Source organism: Ovis aries, chromosome 14 (genome assembly GCF_016772045.2).
Source record: "Ovis aries strain OAR_USU_Benz2616 breed Rambouillet chromosome 14, ARS-UI_Ramb_v3.0, whole genome shotgun sequence".
NCBI lineage: Eukaryota > Metazoa > Chordata > Mammalia > Artiodactyla > Bovidae > Ovis > Ovis aries.
The window spans coordinates 62,927,235-62,941,554 of record NC_056067.1 but is presented as its reverse complement, the minus strand read 5'-3'; positions in this window follow the sequence as shown (position 1 = coordinate 62,941,554).

Genomic DNA, 14,320 nt, shown 5'->3' with positions numbered 1-14,320 from the left:
TCCACGATCGAACGCCAGCAGGACACTGGCAGGTCAAGAGGGTGACCTCTGCCGTCCAGGGACTTCACCCGCAAACTAACTGCAGTTTCGGTCTCGGGACGGAGCGGGCCCTCCAGCTCCCCTCCTTCAGCTTTCTAGCTTCAGCGTTCAAACTCCCAGATGGGGAGTCCTCCCCAAGACCCAGAAATCCAAGCCTCCAGCTCTGTGCACCCTTCCTCCCTAGGGGACCCAGAAGCCCGGGCCTCCGGCCTCTTCAAGAGCACGTGCCATTGTTTCTAGCCCCCTGCGGTCTAGCCTCCCTGTTGGTACCTCCTTGGGGAGTGAGAACCCAGACCTACGGGTGCCCACTCTGCCGGGTGCTGTTTCTGTCTGGACGCGGCGGGAGCGGGCCGGGACCCTGGTGCCCGGATCCTGCCCGCACTGGCCTCCCAGTTCCCCACAGCCAGGGCGTGGGTGGGGAGGGTGATCCTGCTGAGAACATCCCTGTCAGGAGAACCTCCCTCCCAGAAACCCACTGCTTCCTCTGGCCGTTTTTTTTTTCTCTCCCACAAAACAGCTCTCAGCTTCCTGGCTTCCTCCCTTCTCACTACTCAGGTGCCTGGGCCCTGGCCCCCTCCTGCGTCCCCAGAACCCGGGAGTCCAGGCCCCCGGCCCATCTGCCCTCAGACCCAGGGAGAGTCTCCTCCGTGAGACCCAGAAGTGCCAGCCACCCGCTCCCTCAGCTCCCCACCTCTTTTGATTGTTTAATAAATGAAATAAACTTCACATGAGATTAACCATTTCATTTTATTTTATTGTGCTTTATTTAACTTGCATTTTATTTGACTTTTATTGCATTATGGTTTGCGGCGCGTTGTGGCTTGTGGGATCTTGGTTCCCCAATCAGGGTTGGAACCTGGGGCCCCCGGCAGTGAGAGCACCCAGTCCTAACCACTGGAGGGCCAGAGAATTCCCTAACCGTTTTAAATTTTACAGTTCAGGGACATTAGCTCATTCACAGTGTTTCGAAACCAGCACCGCTACCTCATTCCGGAACTTTTTCACTACCCCAGGAGGAAGTCCCTTACCAGTTAAGCTGACTCTCCCAATTCCCGCCTCCACACCCCTCAACCCTCTGGCCACATCCAAACTGCTTCCGGTCTCTATAGATTTGGCACTTCTGGACATTTCATATAAATAGTATGTGCCTTCTCGTGTCTGGCTTCTGTCACTACGCGTGATGTTTTTGAGGCTCACCCATGTTCCCAGGTGGGTAAAGAACCCTGCCTGCCAGTGCAGGAGGCGTCAGGAACTTGGGTTCGGTCCCTGCATGGGGAAGACCCCCTGGAGGAGGGCATGGCTACCCACTCCAGTGTTCTTGCCTGGAGAATCCCGTAGGCAGAGGAGCCTGGCAGGCTACAGTCCTTGGGGTCACACAGAGTCAGACGCGACCGAAGTGATTTAGCATGATAGCATGTTGTAGCACAGGTCAGTGCCTCATGCCTTTTCGTGGCTAAATAATATTTCATCAACGCCCCCCCTCACGGGGACTTCTGAAGCCCGCTTCTCTCGTCCTTTGCACTTCAGGATTTCCAAGTGCCCCAACAGCTAGGGTTCTCAGCTCTCGGATTCCTTGAGAGCAAAGACGAGAGAGCAGAGAGACAGACAGGGATCACAAGTATTTCTTGAAGGCAGAGGCCCAGTGACCAATGGAGAATGAGATCTCTCGGGACTTTCCTGGTGGTCCAGTGGTTAGGACTCTGCACGTCCACTGCTGGGGGCACGGGTCGGATCCCTGGTCAGGGAACTAAGATCCCATAGGCTGCAGTGTGCAATCAAAAAAAAAAAAAAAAAAAGCCAAACATGAGATGTTATAGTAGTGCAGAGCAGGGCAGGGTGGGCGCAGAAGGGGAAGTGGCTAACCAGCAATGGTAGCCAGTGCCTGTCTGGCTGTGGGGGAAGTTTAGGACAATCTCACAAGCCATGCTTACAGGAGGCAGGCGAGCTACAGGAAGGCTTTCTCAGCAGGGCCCAGGTGGTTCCTGAAACCTGGCCCCTGAGGGTTGAGTGCTTTTGTCTTTCGACCAAAATAGAAATGGCCAACCTGCGAGTTTCCGTTTTATCTGGAGTCATGCTGAGTGCTGTGGCCCACGAGACAGCCTCTCGGGGAGTTCTCAGAATCTGATTCCAGCGTATCAGTGATTTTGCAAAAGGGATTTGGGCTACCCAGCAGACGTCTCCTTAGAAGGTTGCTGTTAGTCACAAGGCCCGGCTACCTTAGTTAATGACTTCAGTGCTTTTCAAAGCAGGAGAAGGTGCAAGAATTTGGGCTGGTAACATTTTTTCCTGAAAATATCTGAAGGCCTGTTCTTCCAGTTTTCCCAGAGTGCAGAGTGCCTCATTAAAGGGTGTTAAAGGTTAGTGACTCCAGTTAAAGGTGGGTTAAAGGTTAGTAACTCCAGTGGCTAACACCCCCATGCTTTGAGAGTCAGGTGGAGAGCGACATTCCTTAGTGGGCAGTCTGCTGGGTTACAGAATGTGGGACACACTAGGAGAAATGAGCCTGGACCCTAAGTTCTCAGTCATCAGATGTTATCCTGAGAGTACAGGGGAGCCATGGAAGGTTCTCGAGCAGGGAAGACAAAGAGGAGCTGACACTGGTGGTGTGTAGACATGAAAGAGATCTAATACGTGGTAGCTAATCTTATGTCAGGCACCCCGCTGTGTGCTCCACGGGGGTTAACTCACTAATTCTCACCACAGCCTGAGTTCTCACTGCTAGAGTTATACACCAGATCCCCCAATCCTCATGAAAGTAGAATTCCTGGTTTCTTGACTCACTTCTACATCTCACACACACACACACACACACACACACACACAGCCCAGCGACCTTGAGGAAGAAGCTTCTGCAATAATGCACACTTCACACCTCTAAGCCATACCCCAGAAGATCCAGAGCTTTCAACCCCGCAAGCAGGTTGGAGAGATTGGTTTCGAATCCCACCTCTGCCAGTTAAGAGCTGGGGGCCCTGCAATGGTTTTGACAGCAAACCATGAGCACAGTGGCTTAAGGCAACACAGATTTATTCGCTTCTGGTTCCGGAGGTCTTTGTCCCCGTGGGTTGAAAGCAAGGGGCGGGCAGGGCTTCGTTCCTTCCGGAGGACCCATTTCCTCATCTTTTCTAGCTTCCGGTGGTGCCTGCACCCCTTGGCTCGGGGTGCCTTCCTCCCTCTGCACGGTGGGAGGTACTTCCTCACCACACCGCCTTCTCTGACTCTGACCCTTCTCGCACTTGTGAGGACTCCTTGATTACGTTGGGCTCACCCTAAAAACCCAGAACCTCCCCATCTCAAGACCCTTAATTTAACCTCATCTGCGAAGTCCCTTTCGGCGTGGAAGGTACCGTCGACACCCATCGTGGGTACCAGGATGGACACAGAGCCCAGGGAGGGGGACGGTGGGGGGTGCTGGATACTGCCCCCCGCCCCGGAGCAGCGACCCCCTCACACACACCTTGCCCCATCTGTGCTGGGGCCTGTCTCATTCCTGCTCCTCTTTCTTTCTTTTTTTTTTTAAAATGCATCTTAGGTTACTAACTTCTCTGTATCCCGGCTTATGGCTTTATTTCATTTTTAAATATTTATTCACTTACGTGGCCGCACCGGTCTTAGTTGCAGCCCGTGGCGTCTTTAGTGGGGGCGTGAGAAGTCTTAGTGGCAGCATGAGGCATCTAGTTCTCTGACCAGGGATGGAATCCAGGGCCCCCCACCCCCACCCCCACCTCGGCATTGGGAATGTGGAGTCTCAGCTACTGGACCACAAGGGGAGTCCCTCCTGTGTCTCTTTCAAACGGAAATAAAGATGCCAACCTCCAGGTGACCCTAGGCAAGAACACCCCCCCCGCAACTTCCCATGCTCTGGGCCTTGGTACCCACGTCCCCACACTGGCACAGAGGCTAGGCTTACTTGTGTCCCCTGCAGTCACTGTGACAGCCTCAGGATATCCCTGTGAGGACCCGGGGGCAGGGGGGAAGACAGCTCTGTGGGTTGCTTTCAATGTGGGCACCAGGCTCCTCCTGCCGTCCACGTGCAGGCTGGGGACCTGGAAACTTCTGGATCCTTCTGCTACCCTGGTTCAGCTGAGGGGTGGTGGTCTTCCTCTTGGGGAGACAATATTGCACTTTCACTTTCAGGAATCTTTCCCTTCCACTCGGTGGTGGGATCATTTTCTCCAGAAAAGGGAAACCGCCCACGTCGGGGATGGAGGCCTCCAGGCATTTGTTTTCTCATCTGTAAAAGCAAGGGTCATAATGGTGCCTCCCGCACGGGGTTCAGGAGCGGGTCCACTGGGCTTCCCTGGTGGTTCGGTGGTAAAGAATCCGCCTACCAGAGCAGGAGACGCGGGTTCCATCCCCAGTCCGGGAAGATCCCACAGGCCGCGGAGCAACAAAGCCGCTGCGCCACGACTCCTGAGCCGGTCCTCTAGAGCCCGGGGGTCACAACTGCTAAAGGGCTTACGTCCAGAGCCCGTGCTGCACAACAAGGAAAACCCACACACACGCCGCAGCTAGACAGGAAGCTCGCCAGCAGTGAAGACCCAGCGCAGCCAAAAATACAGAAATAAATAAATTCTAAAATAAATATATATATATGCACACACGCACCCCCCCCCCCACACACACACATCTGCGCTTCTCTGGTGGCTCAACAGTAAAGAGTCTGCCTGCAATGCGCGAGACGCGGGTTTGATCCGTGGGTCGGGAAGATCCCCTGGAGCAGGAAATGGCAATCCACTCCAGTACTCTTGCCTGGAGAATCCCACGGACAGAGAGCCTGGAGGGCTACAGTCCGAACGGTCGCAAAGGGTGGGGCACAGCGACTGAAGCGACTGAGCGCGCGCGCGCGCACACACACACACACACACACACACACACACACACACGACACGTTTATATAGGAAGAGTGAGATCAGGGAGGGACTTGAGCGGTCCTGATACCTAGTGAAAACAGCGTCCGGTCAGTCTTCAGGTTGACGGCTCCTGCAGGGGGTGTTCAGAACCCCTCCACAGCCTCCTGCACCCCTGAGAGGCTGTGCTGCCTGTAGGGTGAGGAGCTGGAGCTCAGAGCAAGACGCTTGTGGTGTGGCTGGCTCTTCCGGGTAGCAGAGGCTGCTGTGGTGTTAGCGATGCAAGGGATTTATTGGGATGACTCCAGTTCTTCTGAACTGTGGTGCCAGCGAAGACTCTTGGGAGCCCCTTGGACTGCAAGGAGATCCAACCAGTCCGTCCTAAAGGAAATCAACCCTGAATATTCACGGGAAGGACTGATGCTGAAGCTGAAGCTCCCATTCTTTGGCCATCTGATGTAAAGAGCTGGCTCATTGGAAAACACCCTGATCCTGGGAAAGACTGAAGGCAGGAGGAGAAGCGGGTGACAGAGGATGAGATGGCTGGATGGCATCACCGACTCGATGGACATGAGTTTGAGCAAGCTCCGGGAGTTGGTGAAGGACAGGGAAGCCTGGCGTGCTGCAGACCGTGGGGTCGCAAAGAGTCGAACACGACTGAGCGACTGAACTGAAGTGAAAGATAAAGGCGAGGAAGGACAGGAGGAGGCAGGAAGTCATTCTGCCACCTGTGACAGGGAAGGCAGGAGGACGGTATAGTCAGGCAGAGCCTGAGACCGTGCAGCTGCAGGAACCCTCGGCCCAAGCAGAGAGGCAGAGCAGAGATTCGCTGTGGACAAACCCATAGGAACAGAAAGCAGGTTAGCGGTTGTCGGATGGATGGGGACTGATCGCTGAATCACTTCCTCTCAGGGTGGTGAAAATGTTTGGAGCTTGAGAGACACGATGGCGATGGTGGCACAAGGCCCTGACTGCATTAAAAGATACTTAAAATACTTAAAGGAAATGACTGTGTGTTCTCTGAATTGTTTCTCTTTTCGTTTTCTTTTTGGCCACACGGCATACATGTGGGATCTGTTTCCCCACCAGGGGCAGAACCAGTGACCCCTGCAGTGGAAGCTGAGTCCCAACCACTGAACCACCAGGGAATTCTTGTGTTACCTGAATTTTATCTCAATTCAAAGTTAAAAAAAAAAAAAAAAAAAAGAAAAGAAAAAGAAAGGGAAGGGAGAAAGAGAGAGACCAAGAAAGAAACAGGGAGGAGCAGAGGGAGGGGGCCTCATCCCAGGTGGCGCTAGTTGTAAAGAACCTCCCTGCTAATGTAGGAGACATAAATGATGCAGGTTTGATCCCTGGGTTGGGAAGATCCCCTGGAGAAGGAAATGGCAACCCACTCCAGTATTCTTGCCTGGAGAATCCCATGGACAGAGGAGCCTGGCAGCAGAGTCAGACAGGAAAAAGCAACTAACACTTAACTTTCAGAGGAAGGGGGAGAAGGGGTGGGGGAAGGGAAGGAGAAGGAAAAAAAGGCGAGAAAAAGAGATTGCCATTTGATGAGCTCCACATTGGATGGAAGTGGCCAGGCCCTAGCACGGCCCCCCCCCCAAGGCTTAGTCATTGCTTGGGCACGGACCGGAAAGAAACTGGATTCAAAAAAAACAAAACGAAACAAACTAGCTTCAGGTACTGCAGCTGGGGGCAGTTGGCCAAATACTCTTCTCACAGTTAAGTAAGTTCTTTCTTGAATGGAGACCCACCTTGGCTACCAGGCTGCTCCAATATCACCGTGGGGAGCTGGGGTCAGAACCCGGGTCTGTCTGGTTCTAAAATCTGATTCTTCCTCCTACGCTGTTGGTAGAGTTACTGGTACAGCCGCTACGGAGAACAGCAGGGAGGCTCCTTAAAAAGCTAGAAACAGAGCGACCATATAATCCTGCAATCCCACGCCTCGGCATATATTCAGAGAAAATTACGACGTGAAAAGATACATGCATCCCAATGTTCTTTGTAGCACTGTTTACAATATCCGAGACATGGAGGCAATCAGCATGTCCGCTGATAGACAAAAGGATAAAGAGCAGGGTGTTTATGCAGTGGAACATTACTCTGCTATGAAAAAGAAGGAACCAATGCCAAAAAAGAATATATATATAATTATAGTTTATATTTCTGTTTATAGTTATATTGAAATATATATCTATAAATAACCGAATCACTTTGTTGTACACCTGAAGCTAATACAACATTGTGATTCAACTCGACTCCAATTTAAAAAATAAAATAATAAGGCTTTCCTGGTGGTCCAGTTGTTAAGAATCTGCCTTGCAATGAAGGGGATACCAGTTTAATCCCTGGTCTGGGAAGAACCCACATACTGGGCAAGGGCGGGGGCAGGAAGGGACGGACAGCTAAGCCCACGTGCAGCAACTACTAAACCCCTGGAGCCTGCGCTTCGCAACGAGAGAAGCCACTGCGATGTGAGGCAACGAAGAGTAGCCCCTGACTGCCGCAACTGAGCAGCAAGAAAAACCACAGTCATTAAATAAATAAATCTTTTAAAAATGAAAGAATACATCTGATTCTTTCCCAATGCGTCATGTTTCCTGCTTGAATACACAACCACACGTCCATCCATCCAAACTTCCGCCCCATCCACCTTTTCGTCTGTGTCTATATTCTTGCCTTTATGCATTCATCCAACTGGCCATTTATCCACTCAACCATCCACTTGCCTATCTACACAACCATCGTTTCTTTAGATACTCTTCCAGCTCACCAAAGCTCTATCCATTCAACTATCCATTCATCCGCCCATAAAGCCCTTCATTCTTTAATCCCTTCTATCAATTCCCTCTTCCCATTTATCCTACAATCCACCCATCACTCCAATCACCCACTGCATTAGCTTCCTGTGACCGCTGTGACAAATCCCACAAACCTGACAGCATAAAAAACAGAGCCAAGTAAGGGGATGGGTGGGGTGGGTGGGCATTTCCAGCCTGGGCTGTCAGGGAAGGCGTCCCTGAAGAAGGGACATTGCAGCAAAGACATGGAGCAGGGAAGGGAGTGAACCCTGTGGATATCAGTGGGCAGAGAGAACAGCAGGGATAGACCTGTAGAGGTTTGCGGTTTTCGGCATCTGGTAAGGAAGCCAATGAGACTATAACAGAGTGAGCAATGGGAAGAATCGGTTCAGTTCAGTCCAGTCGCTCAGTCCTGTCCAACTCTTTGCGACCCCATGGACTGCAGCATGCCATTCTTCCCGGTCCATCACCAACTCCCGGAGTTTACTCAGACTCATGTCTATCGAGTCGGTGATGCCGTCCAGCCATCTCATCCTCTGTCTTCCCCTTCTCCTCCCACCTTCAATCTTTCCCAGCATCAGGGTCTTTTCCAATGAGGCAGTTCTTTGCATCAGGTGGCCAAAGTATTGACGTTTCAGCTTCAGCATCAGAAAGAAGAATAGTCAGCGATAAGATCAGAGGAAGGAAAGAGACCACTGTAACGACCTTGGATTTTGATCTAGGTGTGCCTCCATTGCCTGTAGCTTGGAAGGACGGTAAACACTTATCTCATGGGGTTTCTCTGTGTCAGGAATGGTTTAGCTGGGTGGCTCTGTCTTTGGATTTCCCTTGAGGTGACTGTCAAGCTGTGGATGGGACATCATCCTCTGGAAACTCAACTCAGACGGGAGGGCTCTTAATGGGGTGCTTTATTCACATGACTGTCAGACTATCGGAGGAAGATTCAGTTCCTCTCTGGCTGCCGGCGTGAGGCCTCCCTGCCTCGTAGATTTCACCATGAGGTGGCTGCAATGACCTTTTGACATGGTGCTGAGTTCCTCCAGAGGACCGAGTGATCCCACAGAGGATGGTGTCTCTGATATCCTAGCTACGGACTTGCCATCATTTCTGTAAAATGCTGTTGGTTACACAGCTCAGCCCTGTTCATTATGGAAGGGCATGGGGGGGAGGGTGTGGAGTGAAGGTCATCTTGGGGGCTGGCTAGCAGGGTGTGAGTCCATTGCAGAATTGTGAGCCTGACGGGGATGATTTTACAGACAGATATGTGTGTGCGTGTGTGCATACGCACAGGTATGCATATCTATACACAGATACAGGAATATGTATATACATTAACATATCATATGTACTGATTATATTTCATTCAATTATTGTATGCATTTTGCTCCTTGGAAGGAAAGCTATGACAGACCTAGACAGCATATTGAAAAGTAGAGACATCACTTTGCTGACAAAGGTCTATATAGTCAAAGCTATGGTTTTTCCAGTAGTCATGTAAAAATGTGACAGTTGGACTCTAAAGAAGGCTGAGCAAAAAAAAAAAATTGATGCTTTCGAATTGTGGGGCTAAAGAAGACTCTTGAGAGTCCGTTGGACAGCAAGGAGATCATCCTAGTCCATCCTAAAGGAAGTTAACCACGAATATCCAAATTCAGACTTAAACTGAAGAAAGTAGGGAAAGCCATTAGACCATTCAGGTATGACCTAAATCAAATCCGTTACGATTATGCAGTGGAAGTGACAAATAGATTCAAGGGATTCGATCTGATAGACAAAGTGCCTGCAGAACTATGGACAGAGGTTCCTGACATTGTACAGGAGGCACTGATCAAGACCATCCTCAAGAAAAAAGAAATGCAAAAGGGCAAAATGGTAGTCTGAGGAGGCCTTACAAACAGCTGAGAAAAGAAAAGACGCAAAAGGCAAAGGAGAAAAGGAAAGATACTTCCATTCAAATGCAGAGTTCCAAAGAATAGCAAGGAGAGATAAGAAAGCCTTCCTCAGTGATCAGTGCAAAGAAATAGAGGAAAACAACAGAATGGGAAATACTGAAGATCTCTTTAAGAAAATTAGAGATACCAAGGGAACATTTCATGTCAAGATGAGCTCAATAAAGGACAGAAATGGTATGGACCTAACAGAAGCAGAAGATATTAAGAAGAGGTGGCAAGAATACACAGAGGAACTGTAGAAAAAGAGATCTTCACGACCCGGATAATCACGATGGTGTGATCACTCACCTAGAGCCAGACATCCTGGAATGTGAAGTCAAGTGGGCCTTAGAAAGCATCACTACAAACAAAGCTAGTGGAGGTGATGGCATTCCAGTTGAGCTGTTTCAAATCCTGAAAGATGATGCTGTGAAAGTGCTGCACTCAATATGCCAGCAAATTTGGAAAACTCAGCAGTGGCCACAGGGCTGTAAAAGGTCATTTTTTCATTCCAATCCCAAAGAAAGGCAATGCCAAAGAATGTTCAAACTACCACACAATTGCACTAATCTCACACACTAGCAAAGTAACGCTCAAAATTCTCCAATCCTCCAAAGTAATACACAAAATCCTCCAAGTACATGAACCATGAACTTCCAGATGTTTAAGCTGGATTTAGAAAAGGCACAGGAACCAGAGATCAAATTGCCAACATCTGTTGGATCATGGAAAAAGCAAGAGAGCTCCAGAAAAACATCTACTTCTGCTTTATTAACTACACCAAAGCCTTTGAATGGATCACAACTGTTAGGTAGGCAGAACAGCGAAAAGAGTCCAAAATGGCGGTGGCTACAAGACAAGGAAGGGAAAAGCCCGCGAAAATGAAACAAAAGAAGGCCCGAGGACTGGAGTGAGGACCTCAGGTAAAACAAACAACACTCCTGGCTGGCCCAATTTATATAGGACAGGCCCAGGGAGAGATAAACATATAAATAGAGGAGCCAAAGCCAGCTCTCTCTCTCTCTCCCCACCCCCCCACCCCCCAACCCCCCCACCCCCGCCCCACACCACGCGCTGGGGCGCTCTTCTCCTCCTGTCTTTAGATCGACCTGCCCTCACGCCTTGAAGATGGATTTTCCTGCTATCTTCTAAATAAAATGGGCTTCCCCGGTAGCTCAGAGGTTAAAGCATCTGCCTGCAATGTGGGAGACCCAGGTTCGATCTCTGGGTTGGGAAGATCCCCTGGAGAAAGAAATGGCACCCCACTCCAGTATTCTTGCCTGGAGAATCCCATGGACGGAGGAGCCTGGTGGGCTACAGTTCACGGGGTCACAAAGAGTCGGACACGACTGAGTGACTTCACTTTTACTTTCTAAATAAAATAGAGCTGTAACACTGAGCTGTAACACTGATTTGTCTAAGAGCTATAACATGGTCTATCCAAGACCTGAGAGCTGTGAAACACCGAGGGGGCCTTAATGTCCATCACTCCAAATCTTTGTTGTGACAAGACAAAGAATCGAGGAACATAGACTCGCGTGACGCAACAAACTGGAAAATTCAAGAGATGCGAATAGCAGACCACCTTACCTGTCTCCTGCGAAATCTCTATGCAGGTCAAGAAGCAACAGATAGAACTGGACATGGAACAATGGACTGATTCCAAATTGGGAGAGGAGTACGTCAAGGCTGTATATTGTCACCCTGCTTATTTAACTCATATGCAGAGTACATCATGAGAAACGCTAGGCTGGAAGAAGCACAGCTGGAATCAAGATCGCTGCGAGAAATATCAAAAACCTCAGATATGCAGATGACACCACCCTTATGGCAGAAAGTGAAGAAGAACTAAATAACCTCTTGATGAAAGTGAAAGGGGAGAGGGAAAAAGTTGGCTTAAAATTCAACGTTCAGAAAACTAATGTCATGGCATCTGGTCCCATCATTTCATGGCATATAGATGGGGAAACAATGAAACAGTGAGAGACTTTATTTTGGGGGGCTCTAAAATCATTGCAGATGATGAAATCACTGTAGCCACGAAATTAAAAGACACTTGCTCCTTGGAAGAAAAGCTGAGCAACCTAGACAGCATGTTAAAAAGGAGAGACATGACTTTTCCAACATAGGTCTGTGTAATCAAAGCTATGATTTTTCCAGTAGTCATGTATGGATGTGAGAGTTGGACTATAAAGAAAGCTGAGCACCAAAGAATTGATCCTTCTGACCTGTGGTGTTGGAGAAGACTCTTGAGAGTCCCTTGGACTGCAAGGAGATCCAACCAGTCCATCCTAAAGGAAATCAGTCCTGAATAGTCATTGGAACGATTGATGGTGTGGCTGAAACTCCAATACTTTGGCCACCTGATGCAAAGAATGGACTGATTGGAAAAGACCTTGACACTTGGAAAGATTGAAGGTGGGAGGAGAAGGGGACATCAGAGGATGAGATGGCTGGATGGTATCACCAACTCGATGGACATGAGTTTGAGCAAGCTCTGGGAGTTGGTGATAGACAGGGAAGCGTGGCATCCTGCAGTCTATGGGGTCGTAAAGAGTCAGACACGACTGAGCGACTGAACTGAACTGAACTGAGCTGATTCATTGGAAAGACTAAAGTTGAAGCTGAAGCTCCAATCCTCTGGCCACCTGATGCAAAGAACTGACTCACTGGAAAAGACCCTGATGATGGGAAAGATTGAAGGCAAGAGGAGAAGGGGACAACAGAGGATGAGATGGTTGGATGGCATCACCGATTCGATGGACATGAGTTTGAGCAAGTTCTGGGAGACACTGGAGAGCAGAGGATACTGGACTACCGCAGTCCATGGGGTCACAAAGAGCTGGTCATGATTCAGTGACTGAACAACAACAAATGCCTTTTGCTATTAATCTGTTGGTTTTAATTATTTATTCATTTTTCCTCCCTGTTACATTGCCCTCTGTACTTCCAGGGCTCGCCATAGACTCAGCAGCGAGAGTGTTTCCTGGTGTTTGGAAACTTCTCTCTTTTAAGACTCCCTTCCGGGACAGGACTCCCTTCCTGGGTCAGAGCTCCCGCCCTACCTCCTTTGTCTCGTTTTTCGTCTTTTATATTTTTTCCTATCTATTTTTGAAGACAATGATCTGCTTTTCTGGGTGCCTGATGTCCTCTGCCAGCATTCAGAAGTTGTTTTGTAGAATTTACTCAGCGTTGAAATGTTCTTTTGATGAATTTGTGGGGGAGAAAGTGGTCTCCCCGTCCTATTCCTCTCCCATCTTAGCTGGCAGCTTCATTTTGCTATTACACAAGTAACACGTGAAAAAAGAGAGGCACCTCCCCAGGAACCATTTATTTTTTTTCCAGCTTTTTTTCAGGTAAGACTGACAAACAAAAATTATGGATATTTAAGGTGCGAAACATGGTTTCTCTGATATACATAGATTATGGAATCATCACCATGATAAAGCTAATTAACACCTCACAGAGCTACCCTTTCAGTGGGATAGATGAGAACACTTAGGACTACTATTAACACATTTCAAATGTACAATGTTTTATTACTAACTATAGTCACCACGCTGTATGTTAGAGCCCTGGAATTTATTCATATTATAATTGGAAGTTTGTACCCTTTGACCAACCTCCCCTTACCACGTCCCAACCAGCATTCTACTCTTTGTTGCTATGAGTTCAACTGTTTTCTGGACTCTACATAGAAATGAGTCTATGCCTTATTTGTCTTTCTGTGTCTGTCTTTTCTGACTGAGCACAATGTCCTCCGGGTTCATGCATGTGGTTGCAACTGATAGGAGGTCCTCCTTCCTCAAAGCTGAGGAACACTGTGTTGTGTTAATACACATTTTCTTATCTAGTCACCTGTCCTTGGACACTTAGGCTGTTTCCAAGTCTTGCTTATCACGACTCATGCCGCAATGAAGTTGGGGGTGCAGGTATCTCTTTGTGACAGTGATTTTATTTCCTTGGGGTATGTATCCAGAAATGGGATTGCTGAACCACATGATACTCCTATTTCTAATCCGTTGAGGAAACTCCGCACTGTTTGCCATAGTGGGCGCACTGGTTTACATGCCTACGGCGTACCAAGTTTCCTTTTCTCCAAGTCCTTCCACTAATCATTTAATTTATATGTACACATAAACAGATATATCTTTCCCCTCAGAATATGATCATCCAGGAAATTCCTTGGAGGCCCAGTGGTTAGGACACTGAGCTTTCACTGCCCAGGTTACGTGTTCAGTCCCTGATTAGGGAACTAAGATCCCACAAGCTGTATGGTACACCTCATCCCAAAATAAAAGATCTTGAAGTTGCTGTTTTATAGCTAGCTTTCCCCCTTAGTAGGAGTCCCTGGTGGCTCAGTTAGTAAAGAACCTGCCTGCAATACAGAAGACCTGGGTTTGATCCCTGGGTTGGGAAGAAGGAAATGGCAACCCACTCCAGCATTTTTGCCTGGGAAATCCCATGAACAGAAGAGCCTGGTGGGCTACAGTCCATGGGGCCACAAAAAGGGTTGGACATGACTGGGCAACTAAACAGCAACAACAAATCTTATGCAGAAGCAACTGTTTAATTCATTGTATAGACAGGGGACTTCCCTGAAGGTCTGATGGTTAAGACTCGGTGCTCCCAATGCAGGGGGCAGGGATTCAGTCTCCAGACAGGGGACTAAGATCCCTCGTGCCACACAGTGTGG